The 20,109-nt window shown below is 41.8% G+C and overlaps 1 pseudogene; it reads left to right on the top strand.

Annotated features, from left to right (window-relative positions):
• Nucleotides 1–664: 664 nt before the first annotated feature.
• Nucleotides 665–19,540, top strand: LOC112237836 (annotated as a pseudogene).
• The last annotated feature ends 569 nt before the right edge of the window (nucleotides 19,541–20,109 follow it).

The following is a 20,109-nucleotide window of genomic DNA, read 5'->3' as shown; positions in this document are numbered from 1 at the left end:
TTTTCAGTAGTTAGCAAAAAAGTTATAACATAGTGGTGTAGCTAACAATTGGAACTACACACTACTTATTTAGCTAAAATAATATAAAATATGGTTAAGTTGGCGAGAATTTCCTGTCCTTTTCAACATCAGGCCTGCCTAATTCTCACTTGAAACATAGTTATAGTGTTTAATAGGATAATTACACAGCCCAGAGTGATCTGTTTTCGCAATTTGTAGTCTATAAACATTTCAGATTTAGGTGTGATCATTTTTCACAAAAAGTAGTTTGGATGTTGTGAACTACTTTTTCAAAGTATATTTAGTTATGTAAACTACATGTTTCTTAAGGGTCGCTTTAGTGTAGCTTAACTTCTTCCAGTGTGAAGTAATTGGCAGCTACCTCCCTGATCTTGAGTATTACATAATACACTCCTTTCTAAATAATGTGATTTATTCTGCCAAACAAAATCAAACAGATTCCACTATTGTTACTCATGCTAATGTTGTTTACGACAAATTGGTGGGAGGGAGTTCTTGAAGTTTGTAGGAGTGGAAGTTCGTTTTTGTGAAGTTATTTTTGTTTTGTTTTAGTTAAGTTAACTCTACTTAATCGTATGGAGTTTCCTTTTGTCACCCCATACAGTTGGTGGCGACAATGCTCCAGAAATATTGGATCCAAATCTCCGTGAAACCCCACGGACGAAGAAGAGTTCTGGCCAATCAGCAAAGTATTCTGAGGAGAGCGACATACTCCCGCCAAATCTGACTGATGACAAGCGCGAGGCAGCAAGGAGTTCCAAAGGGATCGAGTGTGAGATGCGGAAAGAGTAACATGTAGCTACTTAGTCTTAAAAAATAGTAAAACACAGTCAATTGTATATAATATTTTGCAGAATAACAGTGTTACTCTGGAAGACCTGTCAATATTGCGACATCATATGGTTTTGTTATATTGCCACTGTTTTCCGCACAAGGATATCAAAAGTGAAGGAAGTTTCGGATGGTGATGCTGGCGGCGGAAGATCCATCCGTGGACGGGCATTTAGCATCCACTCCACGGAGGAGAGGTAGCGATGATATTTATATTTTAACCTTTCAAATGTTTTTGGAATTTAATTATATACTTTTAAATTATTATTTATCTTTCAGTTTGCCTATGGCCACATAGTCAACACAAACTTCTGCCTTAATACATTTGCTAGCTACTATAACTAGCTAACGTTAACACGACAGTAAGGTTAACTACTACGTTAGTTACTGTACAGTACACTAACGTTAACTGTTATAGTAGATAGCTAACGTTAGCGAATTAACGTTTTTATTAGCCAACCCCTCTCAACATTTCCAAGTATGTAGTGAAGTGTAAAATGTGGGTTTATGTACGCTTGAAGTTCACCTAGCTTGTATAGCTAACTATATTATCAATATTTTCTGAAATGAATCTAATTTTACTGTAACTTAGTTAGCTAACGTTATTCTTTATAGTTAACTATTCATCAGCCAGCTAACTAAGCAAGTTAGAATTGGTGTCAACCTTGTAGCCTGCTGCTTGCCCATGGCCTTCAGCTAACTAACGTTAGCTATCAAGCTAATGTGCACCGAAATGATTGAACAGTGTATTGGTAGTTTTGCTCACCACTTGTTGATAACAGTTAACGTTAGTCGGAAAATATAATTTCGGTTAGACATTGAGTTACAACACTGCCCGCTCGACAGCTAGAACCATTGACAATGGTTCATTTAATGGTCAATGACATTGTACTGCTGCATTTACTCATAAAGTAAAAGTGCATTGTAAAACAAAGTCCATCTAACGTTAGCTATGAGTGATGAGGGGGGATGGTTGTGGGATTGTCATCTTATCTCCCTCACTTTGTTTTGGTTACAGGTATGGGTGGCAATCAAACCTAGCAATGCCAACAATAAGCTTGTTTGGGTTACTTTAACAAACGGAATTTGTTTATTTTACTTTGAGGCTAACCCTGTTCTCACCACCGTTAAAGCTGTGAGTGTAGCCACAGCCGGGCTTTTACACTTGGCTTATATTCACCGAATGGCGGGAGAGAAAAGCAAACACCTCGCTTTACTTAGCCGATGACTTGTGCCATCCTCTCCTAGGTTTTTTTTATTTGTGATCCACCGACTTGATTCGGTATTATGTAGCAAAATGAAATTGTGTTTTTTACATTGGATAAAAGTAGACTCAGAGCTACACAATTGTATATCATACACTGCATATTAGAAACAATGGGAAGGTAATTATGCTTTGAAAGTTGATAAACCCCACCTTTTTGAGAAAATGTTACTTAAATGTTTTGGTAAACCTACTGGAGAGCTCTTTAGTTTGAGTTATGTGAAAGAAGTGCTATAACCCCCAAACACATCTTGTTAAGTGGATGGGTCTCTACAGAAGGTGTAAACAGTACAGTGTAATGGTTACTTGCATAGTAGCAATATCAAAAAAAGATAGTGTCAATATAAAGGAGGGGAAAAAAGGGCCAATGCCAGTAGAGAAAGAACATAATAATATACCGTATGAACAAAAACATCAACATTATCAGTGATACTGTTGAAAGATGAGGTAGTTATATGTATACAATCAGGGGTAAAGTGGCTGAGCAGCAGGATAAAAAAAAAAAAATAGATAGTAGCAGCAATGTATGGTGTGTGTGTTAGGAGAGTCATGTGAATGTCCATAGAGGCACTGCAGATAGTGCTGATGACTGGGAACTCACTAACATTAGGCTTTAACTAGCAATGCAAATTGCTTTCTGAGATAATATTACTACACAGACCATACACTTAACGTTAATGTTAGCTAGCTAGCAAGCCAGCCACCTAACTTTAGCTAGCCAGCTAACAGTAAGCTTTGACTTACAATGAAAACAACTTTCTGACAATTTGAAACGTATAGTATCTGAAACTGTAGCTAGACTCTTACCCATATACATCGATGAATGCTTCACGGCAGACTGCAACCCCTTTCATTAAGTAAGACGTCCTGTGTCGTTTCCGTTTTGTTTGTACAGCTCGCTTGCTTGGCCCATAATCAAGTCACTCTGGTTCACACTGCAATGCCATAAGATTCATCTGATATTTCTCCCTCTGTTTCAGATGCCATGGTTGCCCTTAGTTTGAAGATGTAATCCAAAGACGGGTGTTTTATACAACAGCCTTCTGTGTTCTCTTAATAACGACTCCCTCTGCATTTGCAAACAAATGCCAGAATTATATTAATCTCTATCATACTCTGATTCTACCAAACATTTAACTGATTTCAAAACTCTTTCAACTTTTTCCGTGACAACACTTGATCACCGTTTCTTCCCCATCACTGTCATTAGAAGACTACAATGTCTTTGATGAAAATGTTTTTTTACCTAAATCAGGGATTTCCTAATCGTCTGATTCATTTTCAGTCAGAGTCAGCATGGTACGATCGTCCTCCTGAAAGTAGTCCATCACAACTTTTGCCCTTTGTCGATAGTGCCTGATAAATTCAGGGCAGCAATGTTGTTGAGAGCATTAGCAGCCCATTTGCTGTTCTCCATCGCTAATGTTATATCTTTTGGAAAAAAACTGCAGTAGAAAGGATTATCTACACATAACGAGCAGCTCATTTTATAGACAGAAGATGCTACACGGCAGACCAATCCTAAACTCTCTCGGCATGTCCGGCCCACTCATTATCTCAGCCGATCATGGCTAGCGAGAAGGCTGCTGTCTTTTTATGTGGCTAAACCAACTAGGCCCGTACTTTAACAACTTTATTTGCATTTACAGATGGCATACAGGTTTGTTATTAAGGCATGTTAAAGTTCAAATCTTCCAGAAGGCATTTCTGCCAAAAAACACATTTTGATAATAATAAAAAAATCAATAAACGTTTAAATGCCTTTCCTGTGAAGTCGTGACTTGCGATGATATGCCCAGTTTCCTGAAACGAGTCACATTTGATTTAACATTATATTTGAATTGAAGTGGCAGTCCATTTACTTGATAAGTATGTGCTAAGTCTAACTTAGCCGTTTCCTAATTGACTGACATGTATTTATTATTTAATTCCTTAAATAACCTGGATGCATTTGTTAAACTAACCATATGAGTAAACTAAGGACTAGCCTATAGCATGAATACAATTGAGTGGGGGGGGATAAAGCAGTTAGTGTTTAAGTCATACAGTGTTGTGACTGTTTGTGTGGTTTGAACATATGAAGGTACTGCACATAATGTTTTTTTCCTGTGACAGAGTTGTGCAGCAATTAAAGTGACGCAACTTGTTTGCAACTGGAAATATTTCTGTATCGCAAAACAGTCTGTTTGAGGACTGAAGGATTGCTTGTGGGATTGTTGTTATCTTATCTCCCTCACATTGTTTTGGTTACAGGTATGGATGGCAAAGTCAAACCCAGCAATGCCAATAAGAAGCTTGTTCAGGGTAAGTGAACCTCAGGTGTTTTGAATGCATATTACCTCCATATACTATTTGCCAGATTTCTGCTTGACCGATGTCACAACTTCCCTTTACCTGGCAATAGATAACAGTAAAACTCCAGCCAACATGTTTAAAAAGGTCAAAGGTGATGCAAAATCTTGGAAATGTATGTTTTTAAACTAGTACTTTGTGTTTTAAGTTGTAATTGTGGCTGAAATGTTGTGTGCTGCTATTTTGGCCAGGTCTCTCTTGTATAATAGATTTTTAATCTCAATGAGACTAACCTGGTAAAATAAACAATTATATGCTTTTATTTTGCTAAAGGAGAATGATACATCATAACATAATGCTATCAAACTATAAAAAAATATATTCAGAGATTCTAATTTAGTAAATTATATTACAATTAATACAATTCTTTAATTTAGTGTCTTTGCTTTCATTGTTTTCCCAAATACTTTTAAAGATAAATTGGATATAGTCCAACTTGAAAATCGGTGATAATAAATTGTATTTTCTCCTCAGCCCGCCTTCCATTTAAGCGTCTGAACCCAGAGCTCAAAGAGACCAGTGAACCAAAAAGAACTTGTGCCCTTCCCTGCCCAGAGTCTGGGCTCTCAGATGGGGAGAATGAATCTGAAATTTCCCCGCTACCCATGCGTCACGGACCAGCATTGGTTAACGGCCGCGGACCCCTGGATGGATTCATGAGTCACAGCAGCCAAACTTCCCCTGCCAAAATAATAGTTGTTCTCACTGAGGACTTCGATTCAAATGACCCTCTAAAACAGCAACCTGCCACACCCATTTCTGCCTTGTGTCCTCCCACAAAAAACAACCACCAAAGCAAAACCCTGAGTGCTGTAACGGCCACCAAAACAGACCACACTGCCAAAACAGGGCAATTAGACTGCAAGGTGGGGGATGAACAGGATGGGGAGGAGGAACAGGAAGGGGAGGACACTGCATCAATCTCACAGCTAGATACAACACAGGGATCTGACATAGAGGAAGAGTCAGTCAACCCTGATATGTCCAGTCATGGGAATGGGTCCATGCTGTCTCCTTCATCCACCAGCTCTCTGTCAGCGGCCGAGAGCTCCCCAGAGGCTGTCAGGATGGAGAACAATCGTACTGTCACGGTGAGTACCGACTCGCAAATCAGATTCAATAATCATTCAATGTCTGTCATCAGGGATCTTTGTGTAAATGTACACAGCAGAAAGCTTTTAAATTAATACGTGATCTATCTTACCTTCTCTCTTTCCAGGAGCCACATTCCACCCCTAAAATAGAGCAGAAAACAGTGAAAAGACTCTCTATAAAGGTATAATGAGCTGTGATTGCTTCTGTATTTCACTGCTAAGTGGCATAATTTTGCATCCCAATTACTTTTTAAATATCTACATCAAAAAACTCAGCTTCAGATAAGTATATTTCCTCTCTTCATAGAGTTTGCAGGAGCAAGCGGAAAGGCTACACCAGCGCCAAGAGAGAGAGCGCCAGCGGGAGGAGGCTAAAGTGGTTAAAGAGAAGAAAAAAGAGGAGGCTCGCAAATTGAAAGAGGAGAGAGAGAGGGAAAGAAAGGAGAAAAGGGAGAAAGAAGAGTGTGAAAAAAGAGGGAGAAAAGAAAAAGAGGAAAAGGAAAAAGCAGAGAAATTAAGAGCGAAAGAGGAGCATCGCAAATCAAAGCAAGAGTGAGTGTTGCTTGATCGAAAACCACCTAGAGCTACAGATCTGAAATGTCTTGTTACTTTTATATTGACTTGACTGGAAACATTTGATTGAATGTTTTTTTTAAATTAAAGCAAATATAATCCTTGCAATTGAATTAAACGTGATATAATTTCCCCCAGGGCAAAACTTGAAGGCAAGAGAAAGAAAGAGGAGGAGAAACGTTTGAAAGAAGAGAAGGATGTGAGTTGAAAAGGGATGTTCCTATTTTTTAAAACTGGAGTCTAATGTCTGACATTTGACGGTTGACAATTGCCATGTCATTGTAACCGACCTGATAATACATCTGAAAATGTTCTATTCAGAGGCTCAAAGCAGAGAAAGCAGAGATAACAAGATTCCTACAGAAACCGAAGACTCCTCAGCAGGCCACAAAGGTAAGATAACTCTGACTGGATTGAAAAAGAAAACATAATCTTAATCATAAAATAGTGGCATGTTAATTTAATCTGTTACTTTCCTTCCTTCTCTCCCTCCCACCTCAGACCCTTGTGTCTGCCTGTGGAAAGTTTGCTCCATTTGAGATAAAGGAGCACATGGGTCTGGCGCCGCTGACACGGGTCCAGTGTGAGGAGGCAGTCCTGGATGAACTGGACCGGTACCTGGCTAAGCCTGATGGAAGCCTGCACGGCCTGAGGGACTGGACCAGAAATGAGCCCCGCAGATCAGGCCCAACCAAGCCCAGAAGCACAGACTCTATGAGGTGAGACCATCACACCCTAAAAATCAATTGTTGCGTGGCCATGATGGCAACAATAGGTGCTTTGAATTGCTGAACTCTTGACATTTTGTGAAACTACAAAGAATCTGCGATTTCCTACAGTAAAGAGGCTGTTTCTACATTGAAAAAAATACATAAAGGCAACATGTAAAGTGTTGGCTTCACGAGCTGTAAAAATATCCCAGAAATGTTATATATGCACAAAAACCTTATTTCTCTCATTTTGTGCACAAATGTGTTTACCTCCCTGTTTGAGCAAGATCAAATAATCCATCCACATGAAGGGTGAGGCATATCAACAAGCTGAATAAACAGCATGATCATTACACAGGTGCACCTTGTGCTGGGGACAATAAGAGGTCGACGGATTATGATTTTCCAACGCCGATACCGGTTATTGGAGGCCCAAATAAAGCCGATGCCAATTAAAAAATAAATTCAATAAAAACATGTATGTGTAATAATGACAATTGCAACAATACCGAATGAACACCTATTTTAACTTAATATAATACATTAATAAAATCAATTTAGCCTCAATACAGTGGGGCAAAAAAGTATTTAGTCAGCCACCAATTGTGCAAGTTCTCCCACAAAGAAATATGAGAGGCCTGTAATTTTCATCATAGGTACACTTCAACTATGACAGACAAAATGGGGGGGGGGAAATCCAGAAAATCACATTGTAGGATTTTTAATGAATTTATTTGCAAATTATGGTGGAAAATAAGTATTTGGTCAATAACAAAAATTTATCTCAATACTTTGTTATATACCCTTTGTTGGCAATGGCAGAGGTCAAATGTTTTCTGTAAGTCTTCACAAGGTTTTCACACACTGTTGCTGGTATTTTGGCCCATTCTTCCATGCATATCTCCTCTAGAGCAATGATGTTTTGGAGCTGTTGCTGGGCAACACGGACTTTCAACTCCCTCCAAAGATTTTCTATGGGGTTGAGATCTGGAGACTGGCTAGGCCACTCTAGGACCTTGAAATGGTTCTTACAAAGCCACTCCTTCGTTGCCCGGGTGGTGTGTTTGGGATCATTGTCATGCTGAAAGACCCAGCCACGTTTCATCTTCAATGCCCTTGCTGATGGAAGGAGGTTTTCACTCAAAATCTCACGATACATGGCCCCATTCATTCTTTCCTTTACACGGGTCAGTCGTCCTGGTCCCTTTGCAGAAAAACAGCCCCAAAGCATGATGTTTCCACTCCCATGCTTCACAGTAGGTATGGTGTTCTTTGGATGCAACTCAGCATTCTTTGTCCTCCAAACCTGACGAGTTGAGGTTTTACCAAAAAGTTCTATTTTGGTTTCATATGACATTCTCCCAATCTTCTTCTGGATCATCCAAATGCTCTCTAGCAAACTTCAGACGGGCCTGGACATGTACTGGCTTAAGCAGGGGGACACGTCTGGCACTGCAGGATTTGAGTCCCTGGCGGCGTAGTGTGTTACTGATGGTAGGCTTTGTTACTTTGGCCCCAGCTCTCTGCAGGTCATTCACTAGGTCCCCCCGTGTGGTTCTGGGATTTTTGCTCACCGTTCTTGTGATCATTTTGACCCCACGGGGTGAGATCTTGCGTGGAGCCCCAGATCGAGGGAGATTATCAGTGGTCTTGTATGTCTTCCATTTCCTAATAATTGCTCCCACCGTTGATTTCTTCAAACCAAGCTGCTTACCTATTGCAGATTCAGTCTTCCCAGCCTGGTGCAGGTCTACAATTTTGTTTCTGGTGTCCTTTGACAGCTCTTTGGTCTTGGCCATAGTGGAGTTTGGAGTGTGACTGTTTGAGGTGGTGGACAGGTGTCTTTTATACTGATAACACGTTCAAACAGGTGCCATTAATACAGGTAACGAGTGGAGGACAGAGGAGCCTCTTAAAGAAGAAGTTACAGGTCTGTGAGAGCCAGATATCTTGCTTGTTTGTAGGTGACCAAATACTTATTTTCCACCATATTTTGCAAATAAATTCATTAAAAATCCTACAATGTGATTTTTTTCTTTTTTCTCATTGTGTCTGTCATAGTTGAAGTGTACCTATGATGAAAATTACAGGCCTCTCATCTTGTTAAGTGGGAGAACTGGAACAATTGGTGGCTGACTAAATATATTTTTTCCCCCACTGAAGCATGTTCAATTTGTTTTAAATAATGCAAAAACAAAGTGTTGGAGAAGAAAGTAAAAGTGCAATATGTGCCATGTAAAAAAGCTAACGTTTTAGTTCCTTGCTCAGAACATGAGAACATATGAAAGCCGGTGGTTCCTTTTAACATGAGACTTCAATATTCCAAGGTAAGAGGTTTTAGGTTGTCGTTATTATAGGAATTATAGGACTATTTCTCTCTATACGATTTGTATTTCATATACCTTTGACTATTGGATGTTATTTTTGGCACTTTATTATTGCCAGTGTAACAGTATAGCTTCCGTCCCTCTCCTCGCCCCTACCTGGGCTCGAACCAGGAACACATCGACAACAGCCACCCTCGAAGCAGCGTTACCCATGCAGAGCAAGGGGAACAACTACTCCAAGTCTCAGAGCGAGTGATGTTTGAAACGCTATTAGCGCGCACCCCGCTAACTAGCTAGCCATTTCACATCGGTTACACCAGCCTAATCTCGGGAGTTGATAGGCTTGAAGTCATAAACAGCTCAATGCTTGAAGCACAGCGAAGAGCTGCTGGCAAAACGCACAAAAGTGCTGTTTGAATGAATGCTTACGAGCCTGCTGGTGCCTACCATCGTTCAGTCAGACTGCTCTATCAAATCATAGACTTAGTTATAACATAATAACACACAGAAATACGAGCCGTAGGTCATTAAAATGGTAGAATCCGGAAAGTATCATTTCGACAACAAATGTTTATTCTTTCAGTGAAATGCGGAACCGTTCCGTATTTTATCTAACGGACGACATCCCAATGTCTAAATATTGCTGTTACATTGTACAACCTTCAATGTTATGTCATAATTATGTCAATTCTTGCAAATTAACTACGGTCTTTGTTAGGAATAAATGGACTTCACACAGTTCGCAATGAGCCAGGCGGCCCAAACGGCTTCATATACCCTGACTGCTTGCGCGGAATGCAAGAGAAATTACACAATTTCCCTAGTTATAAGAAATTCATGTTAGCAGGCAATATGCAGGTTTAAAAATATATATACTTGTGTATTGATTTTAAAGAAAGGCATTGATGTTTATGATTAGGTACAAATGCGCTTGTTAAATCATCACCCGTTTGTCGAAGTAGGCTGTGATTCAATGAGAAATTAACAAGCACCGCATCGATTATATGCAACGCAGGACACGCTAGAAAGCTACACATGGTTGATGATATACTAGTTTAACTTGTGATTATGTTAAGATAAGTTTAATGCTAGCTAGCAACTTACCTTGGCTTCTTGTTGCCCTCCCGTAACAGGTAGGCAGTCTGCCATGCAGGCTCCTCGTGGAGTGCAATGTAAGGCAGGTGGTTAGAGAGTTGGACTAGTAACCGGAAGGTTGCAAAAACAAATCCCTGAGCTGACAAGGTAAAAATCTGTCGTTCTGCCCCTGAACAAGGCAGTTAACCCACCGTTTCTAGGCCGTCATTGAAACTAAGAATGTGTTCTTAACTGACTTGCCTAGTTAAATAAAGGTGTAAAAAAAATATTTAAAAAAAACTGCAAATCGGTGTCCAAAAATACCGATTACCGATTGTTATGAAAACTTGAAGTCGGCCCTAATTAATCTGTCGACCTCTACTCTAAAGGGTGCAGTTTTGTCACACAATACAATGCCACCGATGTTTTGGGGGAGTCACCTGTGGGATCTTTAGACCAGCCACCCGGACAGCTGATGAAACTGTGGATTTGCACATCCAAGGAATTTCTGCACAAACTGTCATAAACTGTCTCAGGGATGCTCATCTGCATGCACCAGGGTCTTGACCTGACTGCAGTTTAGCGTCGTAACCGACTTCAGTGGACAAATGTTCACCTTCAATGGCCACTGTGACACTGGAGAAGTGTGCTCTTCACGGATTAATCCCGGTTTCAATCGTACAGGGCGGATGACAGGCAAGCGTGTACGGCGTCGTGTGGGAGAGGGGTTTGCTGATGTCAACATTGTGAACAGAATGCACCATGATGCGGTTATATGGTATGGGAAGGCATTAGCTACGGACAACAAACACAATTGCATTTTATTGATGGCAATTTGAATGCACAGATACCGTGACTAGATCCTGAGGCCCATTGTCGTGTCATTCATCTGCTGCCATCACCTCATGTTTCAACATGGTAATGCACGGCCCCGTGTTGCAAGGATCTGTACACAATGCCTGGAAGCTGAAAATGGCCCAGTTCTTCCATGGCCTGCATACTCACCAGACGTATCACCCATTGAGTATGTTTGGGATGCTCTGGATCGACATGTACGACAGCGTGTTCCAGTTCCCGACAATATTCAGCAACTTCGCACAGCCATTGAAGAGGAATGGGGCAACATTCCACAGGCCACTATCAGTCTGATCAACTTTATGCAAAGGAGATGTGTTGCGCTGCATGAGGGAAATAGTGGTTACACCAGCTGCTGACAGGTTCTCTGATCCACGCCCCTACCTTTTTTAAGGGATGTGACCAACAGATTCATATCTGTATTGTCAGTAATGTAAAATTCATAGATTAGGGCCTAATGAATTTTCCAATTGACTGATTTCCTTAAATGGACTTACTCCGTATAGTCTTTGAAATCGTTGCATGTTGCGATTTTATATTTTTGTTCAGTGCATGTACACTCCTATAGTCTTTGGCCCTCTCTGTTCTCTGCATAGGGAGTGTATAGTGATAGTTCAGGGGCCTAAACCGGACGGTGTGCCTGACCGGCAGCGCTACGGCCGCATGAAGCTCCTTCAGTTCCGTGAGAACTACCGGCCTGCCTACTGGGGCACGTGGAGTAAAAAGAGCCCACACATCTCCCCACGTTACCCTCTCAGACAGGACAAGGTAAGACTTCCCTCATTCTCTGACCATGATCCTTGAAGCCTTTCACTTCTTTACATCTTAGTTTCTGACATATTGCTCTCACTAACCCTGCCATATCCAATTTGTCAAGTGGTGCCATGAGTGAAGAATGTGTTCTGGGGGTGATATCAGTTGCACTGTGACTTCCATGTTTGACGGGTTTCTATGTATGACTAAAGTTTGTGTGTTCTCACTAGGTCCTGTTGGATTATGAAGTAGACAGTGATGAGGAGTGGGAGGAGGAGGAGCCAGGAGAGTCCCTGTCACATAGTGAAGGGGTAGGTCTCTCTTCAATACTCTTCTGTCACAGCTTTTGATGCTCTGCTGTTCTGTTTGATATCAAGATTTGCTCGTTGTTGTAGCTGAATCGTTACTGTTGGTTGTGAGGGTCTAAAGGGAGGGGCAACTTTTTTTGGAGGGGGCGGACTCTGTCAGTCTCAACTTACTGTTAAGAGTTAGAATACACATGGTGCAATTTTGAAATTTGTTTGAGTCAGCAGTCACTTAATTAGCCCATGTCAGCAATTTTTTTACATTTATTGTTAAGTTAGCTATCTAAATGTGTAGTAAGCATGGTCGACTTACCAACCGGGGTGGGGTCCATTGATCATCAGTTATCATGTAAAAAAAAAAAGAAATGCTAACAATTGCCTCCACTCTATGGCAAAATGTGTAGAATTGCTGTAAAACTGCTAATTTGTCTGTCCGCCCAATTGCAAAATGAGTAGAATTGCATGAAATGAGTTATAAAATTGCAGTCTTTTTTTCCTCCCCATGGCAAAATGTGTAGAATTTCAGGAGATGATAAACCTAGAGAAAAAAATACCTTGGCTGTCAATTAGGTGGGCCGTTAAAATATTTTGCTCACAAGGTTGGGGGGATGTTTGTGGGTACGCAGACCCACTGCGGCCCCCACCCCAATCAATGTTGCCTATCCCTGACTAAACAGACTCTTGTTTTTGCAGGAGGACAATGATGAGGGAGGTGAAAATGATGATGACGATGAGGATGGTTTCTTTGTACCCCATGGTTACCTATCAGATGGCGAGGGGGCATTGGAGGAGGAAGAGGTAGGTTAAATTGCCCCTACAATCTGTATGCATGCCTCATTCATTTTCTTTACTGTTCTTTTCCGGTGGTCTGGTATGACTAATAATGGATATAATGTAAGTACTTAGTGCTTTAGTGGGCCTCCCGAGTGGCGCAGCGGTCTAAGGTGTCATTATAGACTCAGGTTTGATCCCGGACTGTGTCACAACCAGCCGTGATCAGAAGTCCCTTAGGGTTGCGCACAATTGGCCCAGTGTCGTTAGGGGAGGGTTTGGTTGGTGGGGCTTGGTTCATCGCGCTCGTCAGTTGAACAGTGTATGTTGAGCACTCACCTTAATTGCTCCTATCTCTGTGACGTGATTCCAGGAGGGTGGCGACCCAGAGAAGCAGAAGGTTCGTCAGAAGCTGAAAGCCCGGGAGTGGGACGAGCTGATGGCCAAGAAGAAGGTAAAGGTGCTGGAGGCGGTGGTGAGAGGCTGTGTATGGGAGGGAGATGGTCCTCCTCTGGAGCTATTCCAGCAATTCGCTGTGTGCCTGGTAGAACCCCTGCCAAAGCCGGAGCCCACCACCCCAGAGGACTACGCACAGAAACTAAAACAGAAACTACAAGAAGATGAGCAACGTGAGTACATTCTTATGTCTGGGGGAACATGCAGATATACAGAGTTCATTGTGTGTGTTGTCATTTCGAGAGACTTACAGGAGCATTTAGGTTTAAGTGCTTTGCTCAAGGGCACATCGGTAGATTGTTTTTGCGTAGTTGGCACAGGGATTCGAACCAGCAAACTTTAGGTTACTGGTCCAACGCCCTTAAACACTAGGCTCTCTCCAATATTCATGTCCATTTCGACCTCAGCCTTAGTCTTGCCACCGTTAAGTGGTAGTGATCATCTGAGTCATTGACTGACTGAAGCGGGATGAAATGTAGTTCATGGTTTGGATGGAAAACCTGTGACTGTGTTTGTCTTTGATGCTTATCTGAGTTCTTACAGAATAATGTAAATGAGTAATTTGGTTGAGCCATGTGTTGTTTGAATAGTGTCACTATTGTCTGATTTTCCTTGAGTAGCCAAACTGTAATGACCTGTGCCTTTACTGACTTTAGCAAGCATGCACTTGTATTTACACAAAAATCTGTGTTTTGATTGTGGAGATGGACTTAACACCCAAGACCAACATGCGATTTATCTGCACTCATGCCGCATCGAGAGCGAGCTAAATCAAACACCAACTATTTCGCCTCATGTGTGGAGTTGCAGAAAAGAGAGACCACATATGCCAATGTGGTTGTTTTTATAAAAATCGAGTTATGTTTCGCCAAGAAAACATACCTGTTTGTCATCAGGAAAATGTAAACGGTTATGAAGGGAGACTTTCAAAACTGGATTGAGTGAAGTAGCAGAAAATGTGCTTAATGATTATGAGCTCTGTCTGTATGCAATTACTTGGGCCTATAAAACATGAGCATGGAGAGCTACACAGGTTTGCTAAATTACTATATATATTTGTCTAATATTTAGTCTATTTACTTAAATGTGTAGCTCTCTGTTGTAAACAATTGACTGTCCTCTCAGACAAAATTTAGCTGGAATTGTGCCGTGCAGAATTTAACCAAATTGGTGATTGGTTGACTATATGACACAGGCTTATGTCTTGTCTTTTTTCAGTTGCATTGTGCAGAATATCAGATCTTTCAACAGTTGTAGTGTTTAACCTCACCAGATCTTATCATATTGACCGCAAAAAAGACTCATTGGAATGCAATGAATGTCAATTCTGATAAAAATGTATGTGAAGTCTGAAATACGGTACAAATTTACATTTTTTTTTGTAAATGGGTCAGTAAACCTGAAAAGGGGCTGAAATACCAGGCGGTGTCAGAGGAAGGCGGAAAGCCCTTAAAATTGTCAGACTCCAGCCTCCCTAGTCATAGACTGTTCTCTCTGCTACCGCACGGCAAGCGGTACTGGAGTGCCAAGTCTAGGTCCAAGAGGCTTCTAAACAGCTTCTACCCCCAAGCCATAAGACTCCTGAACCTCTAATCAAATGGCTACCCAGACTATACTATTTGCATTGCCCTTCCCCTCTGCATACCACTGCCACTCTCTGTTGTCATCTATACATGGTTACTTTGATAACTCTACCTACATGTACATGCTACCTCAACTGGCCAGTGCCCCCACACATTGACTCTGTACCGGCCCCCCCATATATATATTATTTTTTGCTGCTGCTCTTTAATGGCTTGTTACTTTTATCACTTATTCTTATCCATATTTTTTGTGAAACTGCACTGTTGGTTAGGGGCTCGTAAGTAAGCATTTCACTGTAAGGTCTACACCTGTTTTATTCTGCGCATGTGACTAATACAATTTGATTTGACATACAGGATTGTTCCAGGAATAGTGGGAGGTATTGTCACCATAACACATGGTCAATTTACTAGACTACAATGTTCATTGCAATCAGCCGACGCAATAAAATCAGCCGACGCAATTTTATACACATGAACACACAGGCTTCAAATAAGCACATCAAATTCAATAGAGTAAATTGACATTGCGTCAGTAATACTCTATCGTTTATTTTTTTTAGTCCCCCAAAGTTGGACTTTTGTTGCCTTTTGGAGGGTTCATGTCTCATTCGTGGGAGCTAAGCCCCGCGGCTCCCCTGTAATTTACCTTGTGCTTGCTTCAGTCATTGATTGCTGTCCAGACTGCAAGGGAGACTAGACTCTAGTCTAAACTAGAGACAATCAAAGATCTGTATCGTTTTCAGACGAGCTTTATATGCTGCGTCTGAGTCACTCAGTATTTACTGTGCCAACAGTGAACAGGTCTTTATGGCTGACCTGAGTTGCTCTGTAGCAGCCTGAGGAAGTATATGATCATATTGGATGCAGCCTTTTGCCCAAACTTTGTATGAATAGGCCTAGATGTAGAATGTGTTTTCAAACACCTTCCCATAACCCCTACCATATCTTCAGTGCTGTCCCAGTTGCTGCCACTGCTCCATGGAAATGTGAACAGCAATAAGGTGATCATCACAGAGTTCCAGGAGTTTTGTCGCCAGAAATTGACCTCTACTATTTCCAGCCCCCAGAACTCGGGAGACATTCCCACCAGGTAACTTTAAACCTGATTTACTAAACATTAGCTATTTTACATAATGAGTAAATCATATATGGTCACTATTAAACTCATATTATGAACTGGGTGGTTCAAGCCCTGAATGCTGTTTTGGCTAACAGCCATGGTATATCAGACCGTATTCCATGGGTATGACAACATTTATTTTTTACTTCTTTAATTATGTTGGTAACCAGTTTACAATAGCAATAAGGCACCTCTGGGGTTTGTGATATATGGCCAATTTACCACGGCTAAGGGCTGTATCCAGGCACTCCACGTTGCGTTGTGCTTAAGATTAGCCCTTAGCTGTGGTATATGGCCATATACAGTGCATTGTGAAAGTATTGAGACCCCTTGACATTACAGCCTCACTCTAAAATGTATTAAATAAAAACTTTCTTATCAATCTACACATAATAACTCACAATTACAAAGCGAAAACAGGTTTTTGTAATATTTGACAAATGTATATACTTATTTACGTAAGTATTCAGACCCTTTGCTATGAGACTTGAAATTGAGCTCGGGTGCATCCTGTTTCCATTGATCATCCTCGATGTTTCTACAACGGTTGTAGTCCACCTGATAAATTCAATTGATTGGACATGATTTGGAAAGGCACACACCTGTCTATGTAAGCTCCCACAGTTGACAGTGCATGTCAGAGCAAAACCCAAGACATGAGGTTGAAGGAATTGTCTGTAGAGCTCTGAGACAGGATTTTATCGAGGCACAGATCTGGGGAAGGGTACCAAAAAATGTCTGCAGCATTGAAGGTCCCCAAGAACATGGTCCCCAAGATGGAGTGGCCTCCATCACTCTTAAATGGAAGAAGTTTGGAACCACCAAGATTGGCCAAACTGAGCAATCGTGGGGGGGCGGCTTGGGTTAGGGAGGTGACCTGAGAACCCGATGGACACTCTAACAGAGTTCCTCTGTGGAGATGGGAGAACCTTCCAGAATGACAAAACATCTCTGCAGCACTCCACCAATCAGGCCTTTATGGTAGAGGGGCCAGACGGAAGCCATTCCTCAGTAAAAGGAATATGACAGGCCCCTTGGAGGCACATAAAGGACACTCAGACCATGAGAAACAAGATTCTCTGGTCTGATAAAAGCAAGCTTGAACTCTTTGGCCTGAATGCCAAGCTTCACGTCTGGAGGAAACCTGGCACCATCCCTATGGTGAAGTGTGGTGGCAGCATCATGGTGTGGGGATGTTTTTCAGCGGCAGGGACTGTGTAACTTGTCAGGATTGAGGGAAAGATGAACAGAGCAAAGTACAGAGAGATCCTTAATGAAAACCTTCTCCAGAGGGCTCAGGACCTCAGACTGGGGTGAAGGTTCACCTTCCAACAGGACAATGACCCTAAGAACATAGCCAAGACAACTCAGGAGTGGCTTTGGGACAAGTATCTGAATGTCCTTGAGTGGTGTCTCAGCCAGAGCCCGGAAATGAGCCCGATCAAACATCTCTGGAGAGACCTGAAAATAGCTGTGCAGTGACGCTCCCCATCCAACATGACAGAGCTTGAGAGGATCTGCTTAGAAGAATGGGAGAAACTCCCCAAATACCCCAAAAGACTAAAGGCTTTTATTGCTGCCAAAGGTCCTTCAACAAAGTACTGTGTAAAGGGTCTAAATACTTATGTAAATGTGATCTTTCTGGGGGTTTTATAAATAAAATTTCCAAACATTCTTAACTTGTTTTTGATTTGTCATTATGGGGTATTGTGTGTAGATGGGGGGGGACACACACACAATTTAATCTATTTTAAAACAAGGCTGTAACGCAACAAAGTGGAAAGTCTAGGGGTCTGAATACTTTCCGAATGCACTGTACCACACCCCCTCGGCCTTATTGCAAGTGCAAATGCTATATAAAAGCTGATTTTTTTTTTTTCTTAACTGAGATGGTCTTTTGCCTTAGGATCCGTCTGAAGCGCCTTATCAAGGGAAATGCCATGTATGAGAAGCGCTCGGCCTACAGACGCTGCTGCTGGTACATACACACAGAGGTCCTGGCTCGCTTCAGCCAGGAGGCTCTCCCTGTGCCCTGCCAGTGGAACTACCTCACCTCTGGGGCCCATGTGTCCCGTGAAGAAGCCTCGGCGGCCACAGGCTCACAGGGCAACTCCCCAACCACCCCACAGACCTCCACCACCTCCTCCTCCTCCAACAAAAGGAAGAGTGCCGGCAGCATGTCTATCACCAAGTTCATGAAGAAGGCTGCCGACCCTGAGCAGGTATGACAGTCTGATAAACTATGCATATGAAGTCCTTTTGCTCAGATCCTATTGCTAAGATGACTGTGTATCAGATTTTCATGAGCACTCCTTTGTTCCAGGCTCATGAGATGGATGGGTTCCAGGCAGACACAGAGGAGGATGAGGATGAAACAGACTGCGTCATAATCCGTACACAGAAAGGTGAGACCTCAAAATAACTTTCCTGACAGATTGATGGACACGTTGTATTTGGTTTCCCGAGATAAGTAAGAAGGGAGGTATTGTCAGTGACACTAAATATGTCTTCCCCTGCAGGATCTTCCAGAAAGGATACCTCCCCCACAGAGAATGAGCACACAGAAAAAATTGAGGTGACCTCCCTCTGATACGACTGCTCTCCCCCTGCTCCGGCCCATTCCCACCCCGGCCACCACCTAAGAACTGCCCCCTGACTCTGGGGGTGTGTACCCAGTGTCAAATAGAATCAGGTCTTCAATCAAGATAACATTCTGTAGTGGCACACATGCCACCCACACAGTATTACTTCTCACTCTGCTCCACTAAGTACCAGACATCTGCATGTAAAAATGAAAGTGTCTGACTGAGAAACTTATTAGGACATGGTTTATTTTAGTCCAATGCTCAACCATTTTATTACTTGGTTTAGTTGGAGTGTCAGACATGTTTATATGGATGTCTTTGCTTGGTGAGGAGTGGAAGGTGGCTGAGTCAACTCTGCTACTATGGTAGATTGGGTGGCCGTTCTAGTAGTTGCAGTGTGCTGGCCCATGTGTCCTCCTTTTAATACATATATACAGTACCAGTCAAGTTTGGAGACACCTACTCATTCAAAGATTTTTCTTTATTTTTACTATTTTATACATTTCATAGTTTGGCTATCACATATGGAATCATGTAGAAAACCAATTCAAAATGTTATGAGATTCTTCAAAGTAGCCACCTGTTGCTTTGCACACTTTTGGCATTTTATCAACCAGCTTCATGAGTGCTTTTCCAACAGTCTTGAAGGAGTTCCCACATATACTGAGCACTTGTTAGCTGCTTTTCCTTCACTCTGCAGTCCAACTCAACCAAATTGAGATGGGTGGAATGAGGTCGGGTGATTGTGGGGGCTAGGTCGTCTGATGCAGCACTCCATCACTCTGCTTTTTGGTCAAATAGCCCTTACACAGCCTGGCGGTGTGTTGGATTGATTAACAAATTATATTCCCACTAAGAGCAAACCAGATGGGATGGTGAATCGCTCCAGAATGCTGTGGTAACCATGCTAGTTAAGTGTGCCTTGAATTCTAAATAAATTACAGACAGTGTCAGTACCATCACACCTCCTCCATGCTTCACGGTGGGAACCACACATGCAGCGATCATCCATTCACATACTCTGTGTCTCAAAGATGTTGGTTGGAACCAAAAATCTGAAATTTGGACTGATCAGACTAAAGGACAGATTTCCACTGCTCGTGTTTCTTGGCACAAGCAAGTCTTATTGGTGTCTTTTAGTAGTGATTTCTTTGCAGCAACTCAACAGTTGATGTTAAGATGTGTCTGTTACTTGAACTGTGAAACATTTCTGAGGCTGGTAACCCCAAAGAACTTGTCCTCTGCAGCAGAGGTAATTCTGGGTCTTCCTGTGGTTTTATGAGAGCCAGTTTATTCATAGCGCTTGATGGTTTTTGGAGCTGCACTTGAAGAAACTTTCAAAGTTCTTAATTTTCCAGATTGACTGGACTATCATTTCTCTTTGCTTATTTGAGCTATCTTCTGTATACCACCCTACCTTGTCACAACACAA

The sequence above is a fragment of the Oncorhynchus tshawytscha genome, linkage group LG01 (genome assembly GCF_018296145.1).
Source record: "Oncorhynchus tshawytscha isolate Ot180627B linkage group LG01, Otsh_v2.0, whole genome shotgun sequence".
Taxonomy (NCBI): Eukaryota; Metazoa; Chordata; class Actinopteri; order Salmoniformes; family Salmonidae; genus Oncorhynchus; species Oncorhynchus tshawytscha.
The sequence above is the reverse complement of the archived record's forward strand: the minus strand, read 5'-3'. Positions and strand labels throughout refer to the sequence as shown.